This window comes from Cyprinus carpio, unplaced genomic scaffold (assembly GCF_018340385.1).
Source record: "Cyprinus carpio isolate SPL01 unplaced genomic scaffold, ASM1834038v1 S000006481, whole genome shotgun sequence".
NCBI lineage: Eukaryota > Metazoa > Chordata > Actinopteri > Cypriniformes > Cyprinidae > Cyprinus > Cyprinus carpio.
The window spans coordinates 1,395,449-1,417,932 of record NW_024879156.1 but is presented as its reverse complement, the minus strand read 5'-3'; the positions used below and the strand labels follow the sequence as shown (position 1 = coordinate 1,417,932).

Here is a 22,484-nt window from a genome sequence, read left to right as displayed (position 1 = left end):
AGGTTACACAAGTGTTAGTTACCACCTTCCCAGAGAACTCAAAGAGCACTTGGTCAAAAACTCCCTCAAGCTCAAGCACTTCTTGTTGCACCATCTGTCTGCATTAATGGGACTGACCAAAGACAGACATGATACTTTCAGCTGGATCATGTTCAGGGCTACCTGATTTTAAGCAAATTACTTACATTGTTGCAGTGAATACAGAGGTTCTTTTTGTGTGCAAAGTGATGACATCATGGTATTTTGAGCACCTTCGTTCTTTTGAGCTTTGCTGCCCAGATATGCCATCTTTTTGCATACTTCAGCTTAAAGACCTGAATGATATTCTTCCACTTTCAGCCTATAGTGTACATGGTAAACTGATGGTGACATTGAAGCGTTTTATTCTTTGCTAAATGAACTCTCTTTTGTGCTTTCCTTCCAGATGGCTTCTAAGAAACCATGACTTTGCGAGTTATTCTTACAGAAGCTGTAATCAGAAAAGTAAAGCTGACATCAAAGCCAGGCTCAGTTGAAGAATTAATTATTTGTTTAAAAAACACTCTGAGACTGGACTACAATTTTACTTTACAGTTTTAAGATCCAGAGTTTGATAACGAACTTTGCAATTTGACCGTTTTGTCAGAGCTCCCTCAGAAGCCAACTGTGAAAATCATTCCTGTGATTGAATTGGTGCCACTCTCTTCAGGTGAAATGGAGACATCAAGTGATATGTTGAGTGATGCTCCAAGTATTGCAGACACAGTATTGACCTCGGAATTACCCCGGGAAAAGAGAATGCCGTGGCCTGATATCTTTTGACTCCAAAATTCTCTGTCGATGTTGAATTTAGGCTGCGTCAAGCAAATTTAATCTACCTTGAAAGATGGAACGCACCTAAAAGTGACAAAGGAATTGAAACATGACATTCTTCAGAAACTTGCAGAGACCATATATTCCTGCAAAAGCATACCCAACTACTGAGGATCTACGAGCTGTTGCAAAGGCACTGGTCAATACTCACCCCTGCCTTCAAGAACCAGGATCGCCTTCTGGATACTGTTGGATGGAACAAAACAGTTTGAAAAGACAAAATGGGAAATTTACCGATCCAAAATGAGGAGCCTTGGACACACAGACGTCAGTTTAATGCTGGGGAAAATAGGAAGATACTCTACGAGCAGTGATCCACCTAACAAGAACATTAAGAAGCCAAGGAAAGGGGAGGTCAACTACTTACCTGACCTCCCAGATGGGCAGGATGCTTCCAGTCTTGAAATGCTCAGACAGCAGTTGGTGGATGAAATTAAGAGAAAAAAACCCTAATGCCGCCTTTATTTGATCAGAAGATGGACATGACTCTGTCTTTGAGGAGAAAGGATGTTGTGATGAAAACAAGCCTCCTGTAAGCCAAATACTTCAACGTTGGCCAGCACTTTTAGAGAAAGTCAGGTAAAGGAAAATGTTTGCAACATTTGTACTGAAATGAGGTATTGATAAACATGATGGTTAGATATTCATTTGACATTTGTTCATTTTTGACAGTTCACATAACAAATACTTTTTTCCTTTACTATTTCAGGTGTATCAAGAATTCAGCCGGATGGTTGGGAAGAACCTTAAGCAAGAAGAATTATGGGGTCTCTTGATCGTCACTGTCCACAACTGATTCAGATCTTCAGGTCAAATAGAGGTCTCGCCGGGCAAATTTTGAGTGATCTTCTGCAACAAGCCAAGGTTTGTACATTTAAGTTGATGCCATTGTTTGCTTAATTTTAAAATGCAGTCTGATATGATTATTTTTAAAAGGATTAGTTTACCCAAAAATGAAAATTCTGTCATTAATTACTATTATGCCGTTCCACACCTGTAAGACCTTCGTTCATCTTCAGATCACAAATTAGGTTTTTTAGATATTGTTCCATAGACAGCAATTTAACCTCAACTTTCAAGGTCCAGAAAGATACTAATGAAATCGTTAAAATAGTCATATTAACTATAGTAGTTCATTCTTAAAGGATTAGTTCACTTCTGAATGAAATTTTACTGATAATTTACTCACCCCCATGTCATCCAAGATATTCATGTCTTTCTTTCTTCAGTCGAAAAGAAGTTAAGGTTTTTGATGAAAACATTCTAGGATTTTTCTCCTTATATTGGATTTCAATTGGCACCAAACGGTTGAAGGTCAAAATTAGTTTCAGTGCAGCATTCAAAGGGCGATGTAAACGATACCAGATGAGGAATAAGGGTATTATCTAGAGAAACGATTGGTCAGGCAAATAATAGATTACATGATTCCAGATGAGGCGAGCATGAGCGCGACAGAGTCGAGATTTATTCCTGGGGGGTGCACACCATTTCTTGTTAATCATGAAACCTTTGGATTTACCGGCCTCGGCTGTCCTGTCCATCCGTAAAACAGAGATTTATCAGACGGCGTTACAGCAGCATCCGGGAACCGAGGGCGTGAGCCATGTTTCAGACAAACAAAGGATGTTACAGTCCCTTTATGTCCCGTTGGAAGCTTATCCTGGCTCTAAGATCGTCCATCTTATTCTCCAGAGACTGGACACTTGGCGAGCAGAATGCCTCGGCCAGAGAGGACTGTGAGATCGTTTTCTCAGTCTTGTTGCAGATCCCGCGCGTTTTCCCCAGGGTGTTTCTTGATTCGTCGCCTCGGGTGGTTATTCAGGTGGCCATTGTTCATCTCAGCGTTCTGGAGAATCTCAGATGGCCATGATGGGTTGGAGGATAAAGTGTCCTGAAACAGGTTAGTGAAGTGGTATCCAATGTTCCAAAAGTGTTTCCTTTGTCGTAAGTGATCAGTGCAGAGGTTATGTTTGTAAAAAGAGAAAGCAAAAGTAGGTAAAAAAGTAAATAAAAACACAATCTAAGCGGAGCGACCTGGACGGCGACCGAACTCGGCGGCGCCATCTTGGAAGAGAATGTGAAGGCTGTTCTTCAGAAACACTTTGGAGATGTAGATGAGTCAGTTTTGAAAGAGGTGGTTGAGACTGTGGCAGAGAGTGACATATTGTCCCAATCATGTGGAAAAAATGGATGTCTTGCAACTATAAAAGGAGAGCATCATATGTAATGCGCAACTTTCCCTCTGGTAATGCCTATAGAGTTTGTTGTTGAGAATGGAAGAAAAACAGTGTTCCACTCCTTACAGATGCTACAAAAACTGTTAAACAAGAAAGACATTTTGGATAAGGCAATTTCATGAACAAGAACATAAAACACATGAATATAGGACATGTAGTGATGGCTCAAACTTTAGAGAGAATGCACTTCTAAGTTGTAATGAATTCACAATCGCTCTGGGTCTGTACAGTTGATGATTTTCGAAGTGGCTAACCCTTTAGGAACATCTAAAAGAAAACATAAGATGTGTGCACTTTATTGGGTTATTGCAAACTTGCATGGAAAATACAGATCCACACTAAATTCAGCTTGCTCTTCTGTGCAACACTGAAACAGTTAAAGAGTGTGGTTATGAAAGAGTTCTGTACCCACTTCTTTGTGATTTAGCCACTCTCGAACAGCATGGGGTCTACATTGAGCATCTTGGTAGAAGTGTTAAAGGGACAGTAACTCTTTGTGTCAGCAGATAACCTCGGTGCCCATTCTCTTGCAGGATTTTATGAAAGCTTCATTGTGGACAAGTTTTGCAGATTTTGCATGGCATCCAGGATTGACACACAACACAAAGAGGTAAGATCTGGCGCATTTTCAACTCAGACAGAGGAGATAAAACACAACAGGCATGTGCAAGAAACATTGCAGGATCCAAATTCAGGTCGAAAAACACAGGTGTGAGAAGACAATGCCCACTCACAGCAAATTTGGAGCATTTTCATGTCCATTGCTGGTTGATCCCCCTGACATATTACATGATGTCTTTGCGGGAATAGTCCCAATGGAGATGTCTCTTTGCCTCAAAGACTGATGGCAAAGAAATACATCACCTTAGATGTGTGTGAATGATGCTATCAGATCATTTCCCTTTATACATTTGCTGACAAAACTGATCAGCCTCAGCTGATTTCAAAGGCCTTCTCAACCAAGGGCACAATTGGGGGAAAGGGCCATGAGAATGGTGTCTAATAAGGCTTCTTCCTCTGCTTATTGGCCATAACATTCCTGAGGGTGACAACACATAGGAATACTCATGCTCCTCAAGGACATTGTTGCATTAGTGTTGTGGCACCTCAGTTTAATGAAGAGTCTTTATACAATCCTTGACCTACCAAAGTAGCAGAGCATAGGGACCTTCTGCAATCAACCTTCCCTGAATTTACACTACGACCAAAACACCACTACATTGAACAGTACGCTGAACTGATTAGGGTACATGGTCCACTTAAGCCTGGACAATGCGTTTTGAAGGAAAACATAAGTTTTTCAAAAAGGTGATACGTGATGCCCAGAACTTCAAGAATGTTGCCATGACACTTGTACTGAAACACCAGAGGGCTCTTAGCCATCAGCTAGACTGCAGTTTTTTTTTTTCAAGCTGGACTTGGAAATGGCTAAGGTTACACCAGTGTTAGTTACCACCTTCCCAGAGAACATTCAAAGAGCACTTGGTCAAAAACTCCCTCAAGCTCAAGCACTTCTTGTTGCACCATCTGTCTGCATTAATGGGACTGACCAAAGACAGACATGATACTTTCAGCTGGATCATGTTCAGGGCTACCTGATTTTAAGCAAATTACTTAACATTGTTGCAGTGAATACAGAGGTACTTTTTGTGTGCAAAGTGATGACATCATGGTATTTTGAGCACCTTCGTTCTTTTGAGCTTTGCTGCCCAGATATGCCATCTTTTGCATACTTCAGCTTAAAGACCTGAATGATATCTTCCACTTTCAGCCTATAGTGGACATGGTAAACTGATGGTGACATTGAAGCGTTTTATTCTTTGCTAAATGAACTCTCTTTTGTGCTTTCCTTCCAGATGGCTTCTAAAGAAACCATGACTTTGCGAGTTATTCTTACAGAAGCTGTAATCAGAAAAGTAAAGCTGACATCAAAGCCAGGCTCAGTTGAAGAATTAATTATTTGTTTAAAAAACACTCTGAGACTGGACTACAATTTTACTTTACAGTTTTAAGATCCAGAGTTTGATAACGAACTTTGCAATTTGACCGTTTTGTCAGAGCTCCCTCAGAAGCCAACTGTGAAAATCATTCCTGTGATTGAATTGGTGCCACTCTCTTCAGGTGAAATGGAGACATCAAGTGATATGTTGAGTGATGCTCCAAGTATTGCAGACACAGTATTGACCTCGGAATTACCCCGGGAAAAGAGAATGCCGTGGCCTGATATCTTTTTGACTCCAAAAATCTCTGTCGATGTTGAATTTAGGCTGCGTCAAGCAAATTTAATCTACTTGAAAGATGGAACGCACCTAAAAGTGACAAAGGAATTGAAACATGACTTTCTTCAGAAACTTGCAGAGACCATATATTCCTGCAAAGCATACCCAACTACTGAGGATCTACGAGCTGTTGCAAAGGCACTGGTCAATACTCACCCCTGCCTTCAAGACCCCACCTCGCCTTCTGGATACTGTGGATGGACAAACAGTTTGAAAGACAAAAAGGGGAAATTACTGATCCAAAATGAGGAGCCTTGGACACACAGACGTCATGTTTAATGCTGGGAAAAGAGGAAGATACTCTACGAGCAGTGATCCACCTAACAAGAACATTAAGAAGCCAAGGAAAGGGGAGGTCAACTACTACTTACCTGACCTCCCAGATGGGCAGGATGCTTCCAGTCTTGAAATGCTCAGACAGCAGTTGGTGGATGAAATTAAGAGAAAAAACCCTAATGCCGCCTTTATTGATCAGAAGATGGACATGACTCTGTCTTTGAGGAGAAAGGATGTTGTGATGAACAAGCCTCCTGTAAGCCAAATACTTCAACGTTGGCCAGCACTTTTTAGAGAAAGTCAGGTAAAGGAAAATGTTTGCAACATTTGTACTGAAATGAGTATTGATAAACATGATGGTTAGATATTCATTTGACATTTGTTCATTTTTGACAGTTCACATAACAAATACTTTTTTCCTTTACTATTTCAGGTGTATCAAGAATTCAGCCGGATGGTTGGGAAGAACCTTAAGCAAGAATTTTATGGGTCTCTTGATCGTCACTGTCCACAACTGATTCAGATCTTCAGGTCAAATAGAGGTCTCGCCGGGCAAATTTTGAGTGATCTTCTGCAACAAGCCAAGGTTTGTACATTTAAGTTGATGCCATTGTTTGCTTAATTTTAAAATGCAGTCTGATATGATTATTTTTAAAAGGATTAGTTTACCCAAAAATGAAAATTCTGTCATTAATTACTATTATGCCGTTCCACACCTGTAAGACCTTCGTTCATCTTCAGATCACAAATTAGGTTATTTTTAGATATTGTTCCATAGACAGCAATTTAACCTCAACTTTCAAGGTCCAGAAAGATACTAATGAAATCGTTAAAATAGTCATATTAACTATAGTAGTTCATTCTTAAAGGATTAGTTCACTTCTGAATGAAATTTTACTGATAATTTACTCACCCCCCCCATGTCATCCAAGATATTCATGTCTTTCTTTCTTCAGTCGAAAAGAAGTTAAGGTTTTTGATGAAAACATTCTAGGATTTTTCTCCTTATATTGGATTTCAATTGGCCCCAAACGGTTGAAGGTCAAAATTAGTTTCAGTGCAGCTTCAAAGGGCTGTAAACGATACCAGATGAGGAATAAGGGTATTATCTAGAGAAACGATTGGTCATTTGCTTTAAAAAAAAAAAAAAAACCCAACTGTGTATACTTTATAAACACAAATGATCGCCTTCCAAGTGCTTCCGTCTTCCGTATTCTTCAAAAAGCTTTGCTGTATGTCCAAAACGAAAAAACGGAACTGGCGCCGCGTTCGTTCCGTAAGTTGAATAGGGAAGGCATAGGACATACAGCGTAAGCTTTTTGAAGAATACAGAAGACGGAAGCACTTGCAAGGAGTTCATTTGTGTTTATAAAGCATATACATTTGTATTTTTTAGAAAATGACAGATCGTTTCGCTAGATAAGACCCTTATTCCTTGTCTGGTATCGTTTAAAGCCCTTTGAAGTTGCACTGTAACTGTAATTTTGACCTTCAACCATTTGGAGGCCATTGAAGTCCACTATAAGACCAGGGACTTATGTGACCAGGGACTTATGTGAGAATCCTGTTTGTGGACTTCAGCTCGGCCTTTAACACAATCATCCCAAACCTCCTCCTGCCCAAACTAACTCAGCTCTCTGTGCCCACCTCCGTCTGTCAGTGGATCAACAGCTTCCTGACAAACAGGCAACAGCTAGTGAGGCTGGGAAAATACATATCCAGCACCCCGTACAATCAGCACTGGAGCTCCCCAGGGCTGCGTTACTCTCCCCACTGCTCTTCTCCCTGTACACTAACGATTGCACATCTAAGGACTCCTCTGTCAAGCTCCTGAAGTTTTGCAGATGACATCACACTCATAGGCCTAATTCAGGACGGTGACGAGTCTGCTTACAGACAGGAGGTTAAAGAGCTGGCTGTCTGGTGCAGTCTCAACAACCTGGAGCTTTAACACGCTCAAAACAGTGGAGATGATCGTGGACTTTAGGAGAAAGCCCCCCTGCTCTCCCCCACTCACCATCATGAACAGCACTGTGACTGCAGTGGAGTCATTCAGGTTCCTGGGCACCACTATCTCTCAGGACCTGAAGTGGGACATTCACATTGACTCCATTGTGAAAAAGGCCCAGCAGAGGTTGTACTTCCTTCGCCAGCTGAGGAAGTTTAACCTGCCACAGGAGCTGCTGAAAGACTCTACTCCACCATCGTTGAATGCGTCCTCTGCACTTCAGTAACTGTCTGGTTCAGCTCAGCTTCTAAATATGACCTCAGAAGACTACAGAGGGTAGTCCGGACTGCTGAGAGAATCATCGGTACAACCCTCCCGTCTATTCAAGAACTGTACTTAACCAGAGTGAGCAAAAGGGCTGGAAAAATCACTCTGGACCCCTCACATCCAGCACACTCCCTGTTTGAACTGTTGCCATCTGGTCGACGCTACAGAGCACTGAGCACCAGAACGACCAGACACAGGAACAGTTTCTTCCCCCAGGCAATCCATCTAATGAACACTTGATAATAACTGTGGAAACACACATACACTATTTATATTTACAGACACATACACTTATTACCTAACACACATACTTAGTGTACACTTAATATATTATTTTTTTGCACATAATATACCTGTACATACATTAAACTGCTCATTGTAATATATCTGCCATACAATTGTCAATTTGTATACTGTCATTCCTTACCTACTGATTTGGTGTTTTTCTCCCTACTTATTATTTCTTTTATTGTGTGTTTTTTTTGTTCTGTCGCTGTCATTCTGTTGCACTGCGGAGCTTCTGTCACGAAAACAAATTCCTCGTATGTGTAAACATACCTGGCAATAAAGCTCATTCTGATTCTGATTCTGATTCTATATACCTGGCAATAAAGCTCATTCTGATTCTGATTCTGATTCTTCTTTTCGACTGAAGAAAGAAAGACATGAACATCTTGGATGACACGGGGAGAGTAAATTATCAGGACATTTTTATTTGAAAGTGGATTAATCCTTTAATATTATGAAGCAACGAGAATACTTTTTGTGCACAAAAATAACGACTTTATTTAACAAAATCCTTTCTTCTGTGTCATTCTCTTATAATGTTTACGTCCAGCGCTTCCAGGTTCTACATCAATAATGAGTTGACATTCTGATGTAGAACCTGGAAGCTCTGAATGTAAACAGTGTATGAGAATGACACAGAAGAGTATTTTGTTGAATAAAGTCGTTATTTTAGTTTTTGTGCACAAAAAGTATTCTTGTCTCTTTATAACATTAAGGTTAAACCACTGCAGGCACTTCAACTGTTTTAACAATGTCTTTAGTACCTTTCTGGACCTTGAAAGTGCTGGTTAAATTGCTGTTTATGGACAAGTCAGATACCTCTCAGATTTCATCAAAAATATCTTAATTTGTGATCTGAAGATGAACAAAGGTCTTACAGGTGTGGAACAAAATGAGGGTGAGTAATTAATGACAATTTTAATTTTGTGGTAAAGTAACCCTTTAAGACTGTTAAGTAACCGTTAAAAGTATGATTAATAGAAATTGCCTTCCTTTAATTTTGACAAATGATACAATGTTTTATCTGCAACCACCACACCTCAGACCTCTGATATCGCTGACATGCGATGTGTTGCCATGAGAGGGCTTCCAGTACTTCTTGGTGATGACCAAACTGAGTTCTTCAAAGCATGCTTTGTAAGTATTATTAATGCATTTTTACTGTCATAGGTTTATTATAATATTTTCAGCTGGAAATATGGAAACCTTGCTGTGCATTTATGTTAGTAAGAACAATTTAAAAAACACCAAAAACAATGTTATATTACATAAACGTTGAATGAAATGGGTGAGGAGGATGTTTTAATTTTAAATCATTCAGGAGAAATGTAAATTCATGTCATGACACCTTTGAAACACTTAAATACAATAAAGGTTAATCTCATAACGTTTTATTTTAATCAGTAATTCATGTCATATGCAAAGAAAAAAAACATACACACTTAATGTTTAAATATAACTGAACTCCTGGATGCACTTGTGTACATAATTTACAAAAAATTATGCTTGCATACAACTAAACAAAAAAATGTCCAATAAAATTAATATCTAGAAAAAAACTGTACACTGCTAAAATGTATTTTAGTAATCTCCAATCTCTTGTCCAGGCTTCTGATGATGGAGACTCGTACCAACATGTGCCAGTTGGAATCCTCAGCTTAGAAAATGAAGATGTGGCTCTGCAACCCCTGTCCACTCCGTCTCCACCCATCCTCGGTGGGAATCATCTTGGAGGGGAATGTTGCAATGGACAATTTAGACAACATACCCCAGGCCATGTGTCTTCTTTTTGGTTTAACTTATGCACTGCACCTAGACTACCCAAAGTGCATGGGCAACACCTTTCTTTTCATTCAGCAAGTTTTGCTAGGTTTAGGCAAGAAGGAGTTGAAGGGCAAAATTCTGGCTGTTACAAATCAGCTAACCATGTAAACAGGTACGGTAAATTCATGTTTCTTCTGGTTCTCTTTCAGAATGGTCAGATAAAAAAATGTTCCCTTTCCTTTCATTGAGCTATGCCTTAGGGTTGGACAAATGTTCATGTTCCTTATTAATACAGTATAACAACACTGTGCTTGTTAAATATTTGGAAAAGTTTTAAAATACTGTTTTAAAGATTTAAAATTGGGTATTGGTACTTAAGGTATTTCATTGTATTTTTCAGTCTTTGAAAACTGATTTTGATAAGTGAATTCAAATAAATAGTAAGTTCAAATAAATCATTGTTATTATTTGTACTTATTTGTAATGCAGGTGTATTGTCATTAAATAATTTACAGTAAATAGCTTTATTTAAATTAAAGTTTTGGGTTCTGTCTACTCACAACATTCAACAAGATTGTAGGTTTCACATATGGTTTCTGTGCATAACTGTAAGCCCTTACAGGTTGATTGAACTTAAAAAAAATTATGGAAACTCTTTGCCCTAAAAAAGTTAATTTTGTCTTGTTGAAAAAACAACACATTTTAAGTTTAATGTACCTAAAATTTCAATTGCACTGCATTAAAAACTTTCAATTAAATGCATTTGAAATCTTAAGTAAATTAAACTTAAAATGTGTTTTTTTTTTCAACAAGACAAAATTAACTTTTTTTAACCTGTAAGGGCTTACAGTGTATAATTAATGGATGGCTGTATGTTTTCTGTTGATAGCTTATAGACTTTCAGCTGTTATCAACTGTTTTTCACTTTAATTGGATAGTCCTAAAATATATCTACAAATGTTTAGTTAAGAATGTCTACTAATGATCTTCTGAACGTAAACTTTAGACTAGTTGACAAGCAACAGATGCACAACCAATGTTTAGTTGACTATCAACAGATAATAAACTAGTGATCTTGATAAAAATTAAATGGTTAAATAATTTTTAATTTGATGCATTTGAGACCCTTAAGTAAGGATGATATAATATGCTCTTGATCATACGTTGACATGACTTTAGACTTTCAACTGACAGATTGATTTTGAGTAGTTGGTAGACAACTTAGAGGATGGTAACACAATCTACAGAAAGTCAGCTGACTACTAGTTAACAACCTGTTGCAAAATAAATACTGACAGTCAGCATGCACTTTTTGTAAAATCTATAGATTAGAAATTAAAATGTGCCTTATAATCTACAGGCAGTTAGTTGAATGTATGTTACTTGTCTGTTGAAACAATGTCGTTGAATGTCAACTGATGCACTGTTGACATGCTACTATATGAGTACTGATAACTAGTAGAGTGTCAACAGATGGACTATCAAAATAAAGTGTTACCGTTTGTTTTAATAGAAACAATTTTTGGAGCTTTTGAATAATAATATAGATGGAGCAGCAAACAATAAATGTATGTTAGATAATTGTGTGGTTGATCAAACATTTAATGGTTCCCTCTATAAACATGGGATTTGTTTCTATACTGTTTCAAAAATTATATTTTGACGATCAATTTACCTCTTCATGAAAAGTTTCAGGGATGTATAATTTATAAAACTGCATCAAAAGGAACAAACTTTTTTTTTTTTTTTTTTACAGAAAATGTCTTTGCACTGTTACACCAGGGTCCACATTTATGTCCTTTCACATTTCTGTTTTTTATTTTAATTTTTCTCCAAGTTACTGACAAATGAACTGATTTTGCTTTTATTTTAGAGTTTATTGAAGGAAATGAGGAGAATGAAGAATTTAGTGAATTTGAGGAGAAAAATCATATCAAAATCAGAGAAAAACCTTTGAGCTGCTCTCAAAAGCTTGATTATAGTCTTCTCTTAGTGGGGAATTTATGTATATTATATTATGTGTATAATGAAAATTCAGTCAACCATTTATTCATCATGGGATACATAAATATATTGGGATTAGCAAATGTATAAGACCACCTGTCATAATAACGAGAAAAGACAAATATTTTAGGAATCTGTCTAAAATTCTAAAAAACTAAAATTTTGATTGTCTTATATTAGACAGATAACAAGCTGAAACAACTTGAATTTGTGTTTTTATACCCGAATTTGAGCCACACATTCAACTTCTCTCAGAAGTCACAAATTAATCAAGCGTAACATTCAACCATTAAAACTTATTTTTCTATTATGGACTGCAAGTAAAAAACTGTAGTTGGGCATCTGAATAAAAAAATATTTTTTGTCTTCCTAGAATAATGTTACTTTAGGCAGCTATAGCACAAATGGTGGTCTAATAAATTTGTTAAACAATATATACATGTTCATGCTTTTAAATTTCCAAAGATAAACAAATTATTGCAATGTCTCACCAATAGATGGTTCAATGATCTTCACAAAATCATAAACCTTCCAGTTGGGGTTTGGTGGAGAATTGTTTTTAATGTTTGAGGGTGATGATGTCCATCGACACTTTAGTGTTCCCTTATAATCAAAAACCCAACTGACTGGTACGACAGATGTCTGTCCATCAGGGAGCAAACAAATTTGATACTGAAACAAGCATGTGTGAGTCTGCACTTGAGGTTAAATGAAATCACATGAAGAAATTCTGAAGTTTAATAAGTCTTTAGTCTTTTGTGTTGATACCGAGGGTAACATGCAAAAAAAAACACAAAAAATCTAAGTAATTGCATGAGGGGTATAAGCGCTACCACATTGGGCTGGTCTTTATCAATCAATGACGAAGGTATCATGATTGCTTTATGTCTCAGTTGAGCTGTGTCAGCATGTAACATTTTATTGTGATTCAGAAATCCTTTGCATATGCCAATGATTCTGAAGTCACATGGCTTAGTGTACAAAGGTTCCATTCTGCAATAAACCTCACAAAAAACTAGATTTTATTGAGCTTGTATAATGTATAATGCAGTACCTATCATTGGTCATTTTGTAGCATTCTTTTGTTTTTGGCATACCATAGTTATTTTATTTCTTAGAAATTAATATTGCTTGCCTCTCTGCCCATCTGTTACCTACTTGAATCAGTGGATCACCTGGAACCCGGACAAACCACTTGATTTGACTTGTATTGTTCTCAAACTTGTACACTGAACAATAGTTTAACGATCTGTTGTAATTTGCAACATCAGTGAGATGTAGCAAGCAATGCACATTATATGAGATGAAACTCCTTCAATACAGGCTGCTACCTTTTTCAACAAAATATGTTAACAGCTCACCTACATAACCATCCATTAGGTTTGGAGGATCCATTAGGTTTTCACTGTACAAGATGCACATTCCAATACAAAGAGAAAGGAAGTGAATGCTATTGGTTTTGTGATGTTCAGGATTTGTCTTCTGTCTAAATGACTCATTGGTTCTCAGATTTCCTTTATACAGAAAAAGCATTTTGCTCTCGTGAACTCCTTTTATATCACAAAAGTCACAGCCATAGTGGCCATTAAACTGAGCTATTCCTTTGATGAGGGCTCGTGCTGGTGCATCACATATGATGTTTTTGAGGATAATTCTCTTCCCATTTAAGCCTGTGTCCATCAGTTCTTGGAGCTACTCCATAAAATCATGCAAAAACTCTAAATCCTCTGGTTTCTTTGCTCCAGAATACAGATCAGCAATGAAAGGACTGCTCTTCACTTCATCAGTGTTGACAAGTGAAGGTTTAAGGGTTTGAAAATAGGTAACCCATCAATATTCAAAGAAATCTCAAAGTGGTCGTATTTTGAAGTGTCTTGCTCAGACAGAGTATGCTTATTACCTTCCTTTATTCCAAAATATGTGTATTTGCCACCGATCAAAAACAAGAATTTACATTTCAGTGAAATTTCTGATTAACATTGCCAAATGAGTGCATGGAAATTTTCAAAGTTAAAATGTACCTGATTTTTCACTTATTGTCAAACTGCCAGAACGAGGTGTTTTCAGCAGTATTCTTCCATCTGCTGGGACATCAACACCGTGTTTCCTCAAAATCTTGAGCAAATGAATGAGAGAGGTCAAAGTGATGTTGAACTGCAGTGCCCACTCAGACAGCTTTTTCTTCAGAGACAAATCTATCTCTGTGTCACTCTCACTGCTAACATCCATGAAATAATTTAGTCTATCAATTTCATCCCATAGCACTTGGTCCTGCATATTGGTTATGGTATTTCATTGTGATTCTGAATTATACTGTACTTGTGAGTCTTCAATTTGATGCAGCTCCACAACATTCAGGATATCTCAGTCGTCTGATGAGTATTCAAGTTCTCTGGAGGAGTGTTCACTATCAGAAGTGTTTTCATTTTGTTTCTGAAGAGCCAAAATCATCTTTTTTTTTATTTTCGACAAGCTTTTTGTTGCTGTTTTTCAGTGCCTTAATTTTTGTTTCCCAATCCTAAAAGGTCATAAGAGAATAAGAGAATTAATGTCGGTCACTTTAAGAGTTTTGGTAAATGGGAAGTGATGTTGACGCTTTTAACGTAAAACAGCTACAGGGGTGTATTCCTAAAAGCAGGTTATGTGAAATACCCGGGTATGTTTGAGGATAAGCGAGAGGATAACCTCAGCTTTCAGTTCCAAAATTGGAGGTTACTTTCAGGGTATGCAAGTATCCATAGCAACTTGCTCTCTGATATAACCTGCTCCGGAACAGGTTATGTTCCAGGGTTAGTTCACTTAAGAGCCATCAGCGCATGCATGATCAGCACATGATCTACTGACAAGCCTTCAGTGGGTGTTTCTATAATGTATTTATATTATAAAAATACATATCTGATATGAGTTAATTATGATAATTAGCATCAAACAAACAATATAATTCTTATTCTTAAGGATTAGAGAGTAAACGGAAAAAAGAAAAATGATTGCACAACCATCAATTAGGTGGCGATATGCACTAAGCATATAAATAACGATTGAACAAAAGAAGAAGAAAGAAACAGCATGGCGCACTTTTTCTTAGCACCTGTTTCCATAGCGACTCGTCGATTCGTCAAGAATGTCTTGAGCCTTAACCAGGTACATACTGTGTGTTGAATGAACTCCCAGACGCGTTTTTGGAACCACATACCTCGAGTAAGCAAGGTTTGGGGTTAATCAACCGAGATTTCAGGGTTTAGCTGACGGTAAGTTAACCCTGCTTTCTGGAATACACCCCAGTTTTGCAGATAGAAGTTGTTGTTGTTGTGAATAAAGAGAAAAGGAAAGTTCAAACTGAGTTGTCTTTTCAGACAGAACATATAGCTCTGTGAATTAAAGGCTTTTTATCTTTATTACGAGTGCCTTGGAGTATTTAATCTTTTCAGTTTGATATTTACCTCCAGTTATCCAAAGAGCACTGATGATAACATGATTAGACCAGTGCAGCATTCTTGGCTCCTGTTGTTTTACAATGCTTGTTTAGTTATTGAAATAAGATCATAAGTTAGTAATGTTGTACTGATCTGACATAAGAGGCCTAACAATTCACAAATACTGATATGCAATCTAGCTGCAGCTAGCCATCTGGTGTGATTACTGAAGCCAGGTAAAATGGCTGATGCACATGTAGCATGTGCCAGCAGTACTCTGCTAACACAGGGCCAGACCACATTGCATATTTGAGTTATAATACCATCTGAAAGTATGTAAATAGCCCACTGACCATTTCTGCAGTGTAACGATTCCTTGCACAACTTCTTCTTCAGATGTGTTCTGGTGGTTGGCAACCCAGCTTAATGGTGCATTTACTGCCACCAACTGGACTAGAGTGTGAAACATTGACTGGGAATTAGCTTAAATCAGCGGTTCTCAATTCCAGTCCTCGTGCCCCCCAGCTCTGCATATTTCGCACGTCTCTCTTTGTTAACACTCTTGATTCAGATAATCAGCTCGTTAGAAGTGAGCTCCGTGCATGAACTGTTTTATTGACATGATCCCTACACAGTGTTCATTGCTCCCTACTCCCTGAGCAGGGGAAATCTTTTGAAGTTTACCTCACTTCTGAACATTCATTCACGGATTTGCGCTGTGCAACGTCTTCACACAAGTGTGACATCATATACCTCTGTATATAAATACAATTTAAATTCATGTCTCGCACACTTAAATGCACTTTGAATGGAACATATACCTTCGCTTCGAACTGGAATCATGGCGGAATATCCTGTGATGTCAACTTCGCAGTGTACTTACATTTGAACAGAACAAACATCTGAAGCGATAAGAGAAACATACAAAATGTGCAGAGCAGGGAGCGCGAGGACTGGAATTGAGAACTGCTGGCTTAAGTAAAAAGAGAAAATCTCCTAAACTATATTCTGTTGAACAATCCTGTTTCCCTTAAAAGATTATAAACCCTTGACTTGTTTTGTGCTTTTCTAAATATATGTATTTTTCCCAGCGATGAGAAACAGGAAGTAGGAAGTTTTTTGTACTGAAGTATCATTTCTTAGGTAATCGTTCTGCATTGTGAACATATGAAAGGGTTGCCACTTCATTTCAGTGTATTTTGTGGTCTGCACTGTGCTGGATTTAGTGATTTTATTTGACAAATTAAAAAGAAAAAGTACTGATTTTATCATTTCCCCATTCATTTCAATGTGGGGTCTCCAGAGACTCCTGAGTGTGCCTTTTTCACACTAGCATACAACCAGATATCAATCCAGTTAATTTTATTTATTTATTTATTATTATTATTATTATTATTATTATTATTATTATTTTTGTAGAGCTACCAAGTGTTGACAACCGGTCAAAGTCTCATGCCATTTAGATAAAGGGAACTTTTCTTTTTTTTTCATGTCAAAAAGACCCCAAACAGCACCTTGCACTTGGTCAAAGGAGGGGCAGTGGGTGATAACAGAAAATAAATTTAGAGTTTCATACTGTAACGATCAGCCTTATTGGAAGATGTTACGTTTGTTAAAATGGGGTCAGATTATACTGTGTGAGAGCTTGGAGTGTTTAAAAAGATGAGATGTACAGCAGTTATGAAGTGAATGAACTCTAAACAACACAATAAAAACAGAAAACCTAGGCAGTTCTTCGGCAATCCTACAGTTTGACTACTGTAGGGAAACCACTTTTACAAATCACATCCACTGCATTTTCCCCCCAAGAAAGTGTAGTTAACATTTTAATGTGCATAACATTTTTAAACTTGAGCTGGCTGTCCAACTTGACTGCATAGTCAGTTCTAGTTTTTTGGACCGCTCTTTTGAATGCGGCTGAACTTAAAAGTAACCAAGCCAGATCTCATCAACACACATGACAAACTGAAAGTAACAGACTGATGGAAAATAAACTCTATTATCCTTAAGTCTGCTTTTATGGTTTTTAAAATCATGAATGTTATTTTAACAGAAAAAAACAAACAAACAAACAAACAAAAAAACACATTTCTTATGAAACTAGTTTGCTGTGTGACTCCAGATGTGGTGGTTGCTTTTGTGTTTGTACAGTTACAATGAGAGTCTCCCCTGTGCTGCTGGATTATGGTACTGTCCATTGAGATAAAAAGAGAAGGCTGTTTTCCTGTAGACCTCTGAGAAGCAGATTCATTCGTAGAACAAAGTAAGTGTTGGTACTGTCTGTTTGTTTCTTTTTAAAATTACATTGCTTTAGGTTGAACCTTGATTTTGTCTTCTTGGTAGTGCCAAGTTTATATATTTCAGTTTTCACAAAAGGCACGATATAAAGAATGTTATACATTTTATTTTTTAAGATTATTTCTCTATAGATTTAAAAAATAATGTTTATGAATTACTATACATAAAATAATATGGTAATGTTTTAAGTATATATAGTGTTTGTCAAGCATGTGAATTTTTCTGCAACTGTAAATAGTAATACTGTAGTTTATCTTACTAAATAAAAAAAAAGAGTAAGCACATCAAGTGCTTACTAAGAAGTTTTCACATCTTGTTGCGTTACCCAGTTGTACATGATCTTCAAGTTCACAAGGCAAAACAGAAGAGAAATGCAGAAGAGAAAGTAAAGTAGTTGTGGAGATTGTCTCAGTTGATTAGGTGTAGTTTGGCAATTTATTCCACCACAGAGGAACAAGTCTGAACAGCAATGTTTGAATGAAGAGGACATTATATATAGTTACTTCAAATGTTCTGTTTCTGAGAGCAAAACTAATTATATTGTAATTTAAAATAAATAAATAAACAAATAAATAAATTAATTAAATATTGCAAATAAAACGTTTTCTTAAGACTGTTTTTTTTTATTACAAAAATAATAACAAAACAAATACATTTATAAATCATTTATAAATCAGATTTTATTTGCTCTCAGTTCTGCTGTCTTTGCAGGTATTAAACCTCTTCTTGCAAGTAAGACTTTAGACTTTAGAAAAGACTTTGACTTTGCACAGGTGACAACAGACATCTATGGCTGACCGTACAATCAGTCACTCTGTTGCACTTTTTGCCCATTTAGCACAGCCTTTCTCATCCATATCCTCAATCCTAATATACATTTAACTACCTGTTATGAAATGTCTTTTGACCTTAAATACATTATTTTGTCAAAATGCTGTACTATAATCACACCTGGTAAGGTGCATTGTAGCTATAATTAACATTAGGTTACAAGTGACAATTTATATGTAGACATTTCTAACTGTTAGGAATGTACAGAGATAGAACTCAGTCTTGTAGTGAATCATCCTCTGTGAGTGAACAGACCGGAACAGACTGGAACAGACCAGATCATCATACACCACTTCCTCCTCATTAGATTGGATGATGAAATGTCAATTATTTCTAAAGAAATACAAACTAAACATTTGAATACATTCATATTTCACCAAATGTGCACACTTTTGGACTAAAAGCCCTGATGGCTGTTTAGTGGTGATCTCAAAAAATAAAAATAAAAATAAAAAAACAGGAGCACAATAGCCTGCAATAAATGTAAACATCAACATTCGGGGCCACTGGTCATTTTTGAAAGTTAACTGGTTAATCTTGCTACATGCACTTCAGAGTGATCTTGTGGAGTATTAGACCATGAAGTGTTGCCCTCTCCATACCACAACCTTATTCTCTGTCGACTGGAAAGGAAGAACTTTGCAGGGGGTGTGGCCAAAGTAACACTCCAAGTGAGAGTGACCAATAGAAACATGTCTTTAATTCTGGCTTATAGACACCGCCCATTGAGATGCAGCTTCACTTGCATTCAAAACTTTTCAACTCACAAGAAAATCGTTCTACTTGCAAGCAAATGTTTTAGACACACAAAGACAGCAGAACAGAGAGCAAAAAAAAAAAAAAAAAAAATTGTTTAAAATACATTAAATGTATCCGCAGTGCAAATAATTTTATTATTTTACTTTACTTTAACACCAATATGTCAGAAAAAAATAAAACCAGAATCAAAGACACAAAATTAAAGACACTGTAAACAGCTGCACCACTTTAGCATGCAATCTGCACATTAAACACCTGCAGTCCAACATTACCTGAAACTCAGAAGTCAGCACTAACTGCAGTAAGACCAGTAAACAGAAGAAAAAAAGAAAAAAAAAAGAAAATAATAATAATATATATATATATATATATATATATATATATATCTATATATATATATATATATATATATATATATATAGTCCTGGTAATACTAATAGTATTACTTATGTTTATATTTATGTAACGGGTGTCCTCATTTGTAAGTCGCTTTGGATAAAAGAGTCTGCTAAAAGATTAAATGTTAATATGTAGTGATCAGGCAGCGAGAAATCCAGAATGCACACACAGTTTTAATGAAAAAAAGCAAAAACATACATACTCCAAACCAGATGGCCAGTGGCCTGTTACATAAAGCTAGCTGAACAAACTCTGAGTTTCAGAGTAGGTTTAGAATTGACAAAACCATTGTTTTATGCAGATTTTGTGATTAACTCTGGAGAACATCCACCTGAAAGTGGGACACATGTGCCAAGCAGCCAATCACAGAGAACATGGAAAGTGTCGGTTTGACTAACTCGTGAGAGTCTGTGCAATCCACTTCTCTCCTGAAGATTAAGAGATGTCGTTATTACAAAATATAATGGATTTAAATGCATTTACAGGGCAGGAATAAACACTGCTGCTGCAGCAAATGTTTAAGAAGGCAGCAGAAAGAAAATATCTGACTATGCAAATGAGTCAAAGTTAAAAAGTTTTTTACAAAAAAAAAAAGTTTTGTAATTTTAAAATTTATATATTGAAACTTATTTATGTGAATATATAACTCAGAATTAAACCTGCTTGGGAGCAGGGTAGCTGTTTAGTGTAAGTTACCATGGTGAAGAAACCCGCTCGAAACCAACCAACCTTCTTGAGCCCGAAAACTCAGAGTTTGCTTAAACCAAATGCAAACTTAGCTGGGTAAAAACCGAAACCGGCTTCGCGCTACAGGTTTTAGGCAAATAATCCACCCAAAGAAACAGGAACATAATCCAGAGTACACAAAGGAAAAACAAGAACATACAGGGGCCTGTACCAAGGAGTTTGTAACATTGGAGGATTCGTGACGACGAAGTGGGAATCCAACTGCAAGCTTTAATTCAGAGAGCGTAGTAGAAACAGGCAGGGTCAACACATCAGAAAACAACAACAGCAGAGACAAGGCAAAAGAGTAATCCAGATAAACAGGCGAAGGTCAGGGCAGGCAGCAAAGTATCAAAAACAAGGAAATAGTCCAATATCAAAACATGGAAACATGGAAAGCAAGACAACAGGAGGCTAAACATTCAATCACCAGCAAAGTCAGAGAGTGTGTGTGCTACTTTTAAAGTCCTTCTAATGTGAGACAAATGTGAACTGATGATGAGCTCTGATGAAAGACAAGTGATTGAAATTGATTACATGTCCAGGCAGAGGATTATGGGAAATGGAGTCCGGGGTGAGTGGATCAGTCTGTGGTGGATAATGACCTCTGGTGGTGAACAAACGGAAGTTCGTAGACCGGATCCATGACAGATGGTAGCTGAACAAATTCAGAGTTACAGGATTAGTTTCAAGTTGACAAAACCAAACCTCTCCAATCTGGCTTTGTTGGTTCCATGATGCTGATCATCAACTTTCTTTGTCAAATCAGGTTTTGATCCTGAGTTTGCGGAGCATGTGCACATGAATGTGTGACATCACTGGCAAACAGCCAATCATCAGCCTTGCAACACAAAGCAAGTTTGATTTTCTTCTCGTGAGAGACCCAGTGAGATTCAAAACTAAAGGTTAAAGGTTTTGCTAAAGATTAATAGATTGAAGAATATGACAAATTTAAACGTCATATGAAACATGACGGAGGACAAATAAAAGACATTATCTTGCTCTATCAGTGAAGTCACAAGTGAAACTTGTTTACTTAGTTTATACATTTGAAAATATATAGCGATAGAGACTAGAACATGTAAGGTCACATGTAGTCATTTTTAAAATAGTGTTATCTATTGATACTACAGCTCATTTTTATTACATGATCTGTATACATTAATATTCATTTAAATAAATGATTTATAATAACTGTTAAACTAAAAATGTTTGTGTGTAATGGATTAATACTAATATGAATCATATAATAATTAAATAAATCATATAAAACCAGACATTTTGTGTGTGTGTGTGTGTGTGTGTGTGTGTGTGTTTTAGTATTAGTGACCTTTTATTTGAAGCAAGAGAAACTTTTTGTGTAAAACATGTGTCACTTTGCTCACATCTGATTGGTCCAACTTCAGTTTGATATATCTCTAACCCAGAACATAAGCTGCCCTGGAGCAGGTTAGCCATGGAGTGTAAGTTACTATGGCGATAAACACCACTAAAGCCAGGCCACTTTCATGGTACCTAAAACCCAGGATTGGTGAAAACTAAACTAAACTTGCCTGGCTAGCCTACTAATCCGGCTTCATGGTACAGGCCCCAGGAAAGCCTGACCGACTACATAAATTAAGACTAACCAAAATAATGAGTAACAACACATAACTGAAAGGCATGTGCTTAAATACACAAGCTTGTAAATAATAGATTTAACTAAACACTGTATCCACAGAAACTAACAAAGGTGATCAAACAAGACAGAAACCAAACACAAGAAGGAAAAACAGAAACAATGGAAACCAAGAATTCAGGATTCAGGACTGACAATTTATTATATACTGTGTCTATTCCGGTGCCTCAAACAGTACAGCATGGCTGTAATAATGCCAAGGTTACGGGAGTAATTCCCAGAAAAGCATGAACTAATAAAATGTATGCCTGGAATGCAATGTAAGTCACTTTGTATAAAAGTGTCTGCCAAATGGATAAATGTAAATACAGTAAACACTGAGTCTGATACTGTAAACGGATGTCTAAGAAGCACAAAGTTTAGTGAACGTGGATTGAATCAATATCTCTTGAAACATGCAGGAAG

At 37.0% G+C, this 22,484-nt stretch overlaps 1 long non-coding RNA gene across 1 annotated transcript; it reads left to right on the top strand.

The window, feature by feature from the left end:
• The first annotated feature begins 6,180 nt into the window (after positions 1-6,180).
• LOC122143681 lies at positions 6,181-9,901 on the top strand. Its single transcript, XR_006159314.1, has 3 exons — positions 6,181-6,230; positions 9,252-9,344; positions 9,815-9,901. It is a non-coding gene; the product is annotated as an uncharacterized LOC122143681 (long non-coding RNA).
• The last annotated feature ends 12,583 nt before the right edge of the window (positions 9,902-22,484 follow it).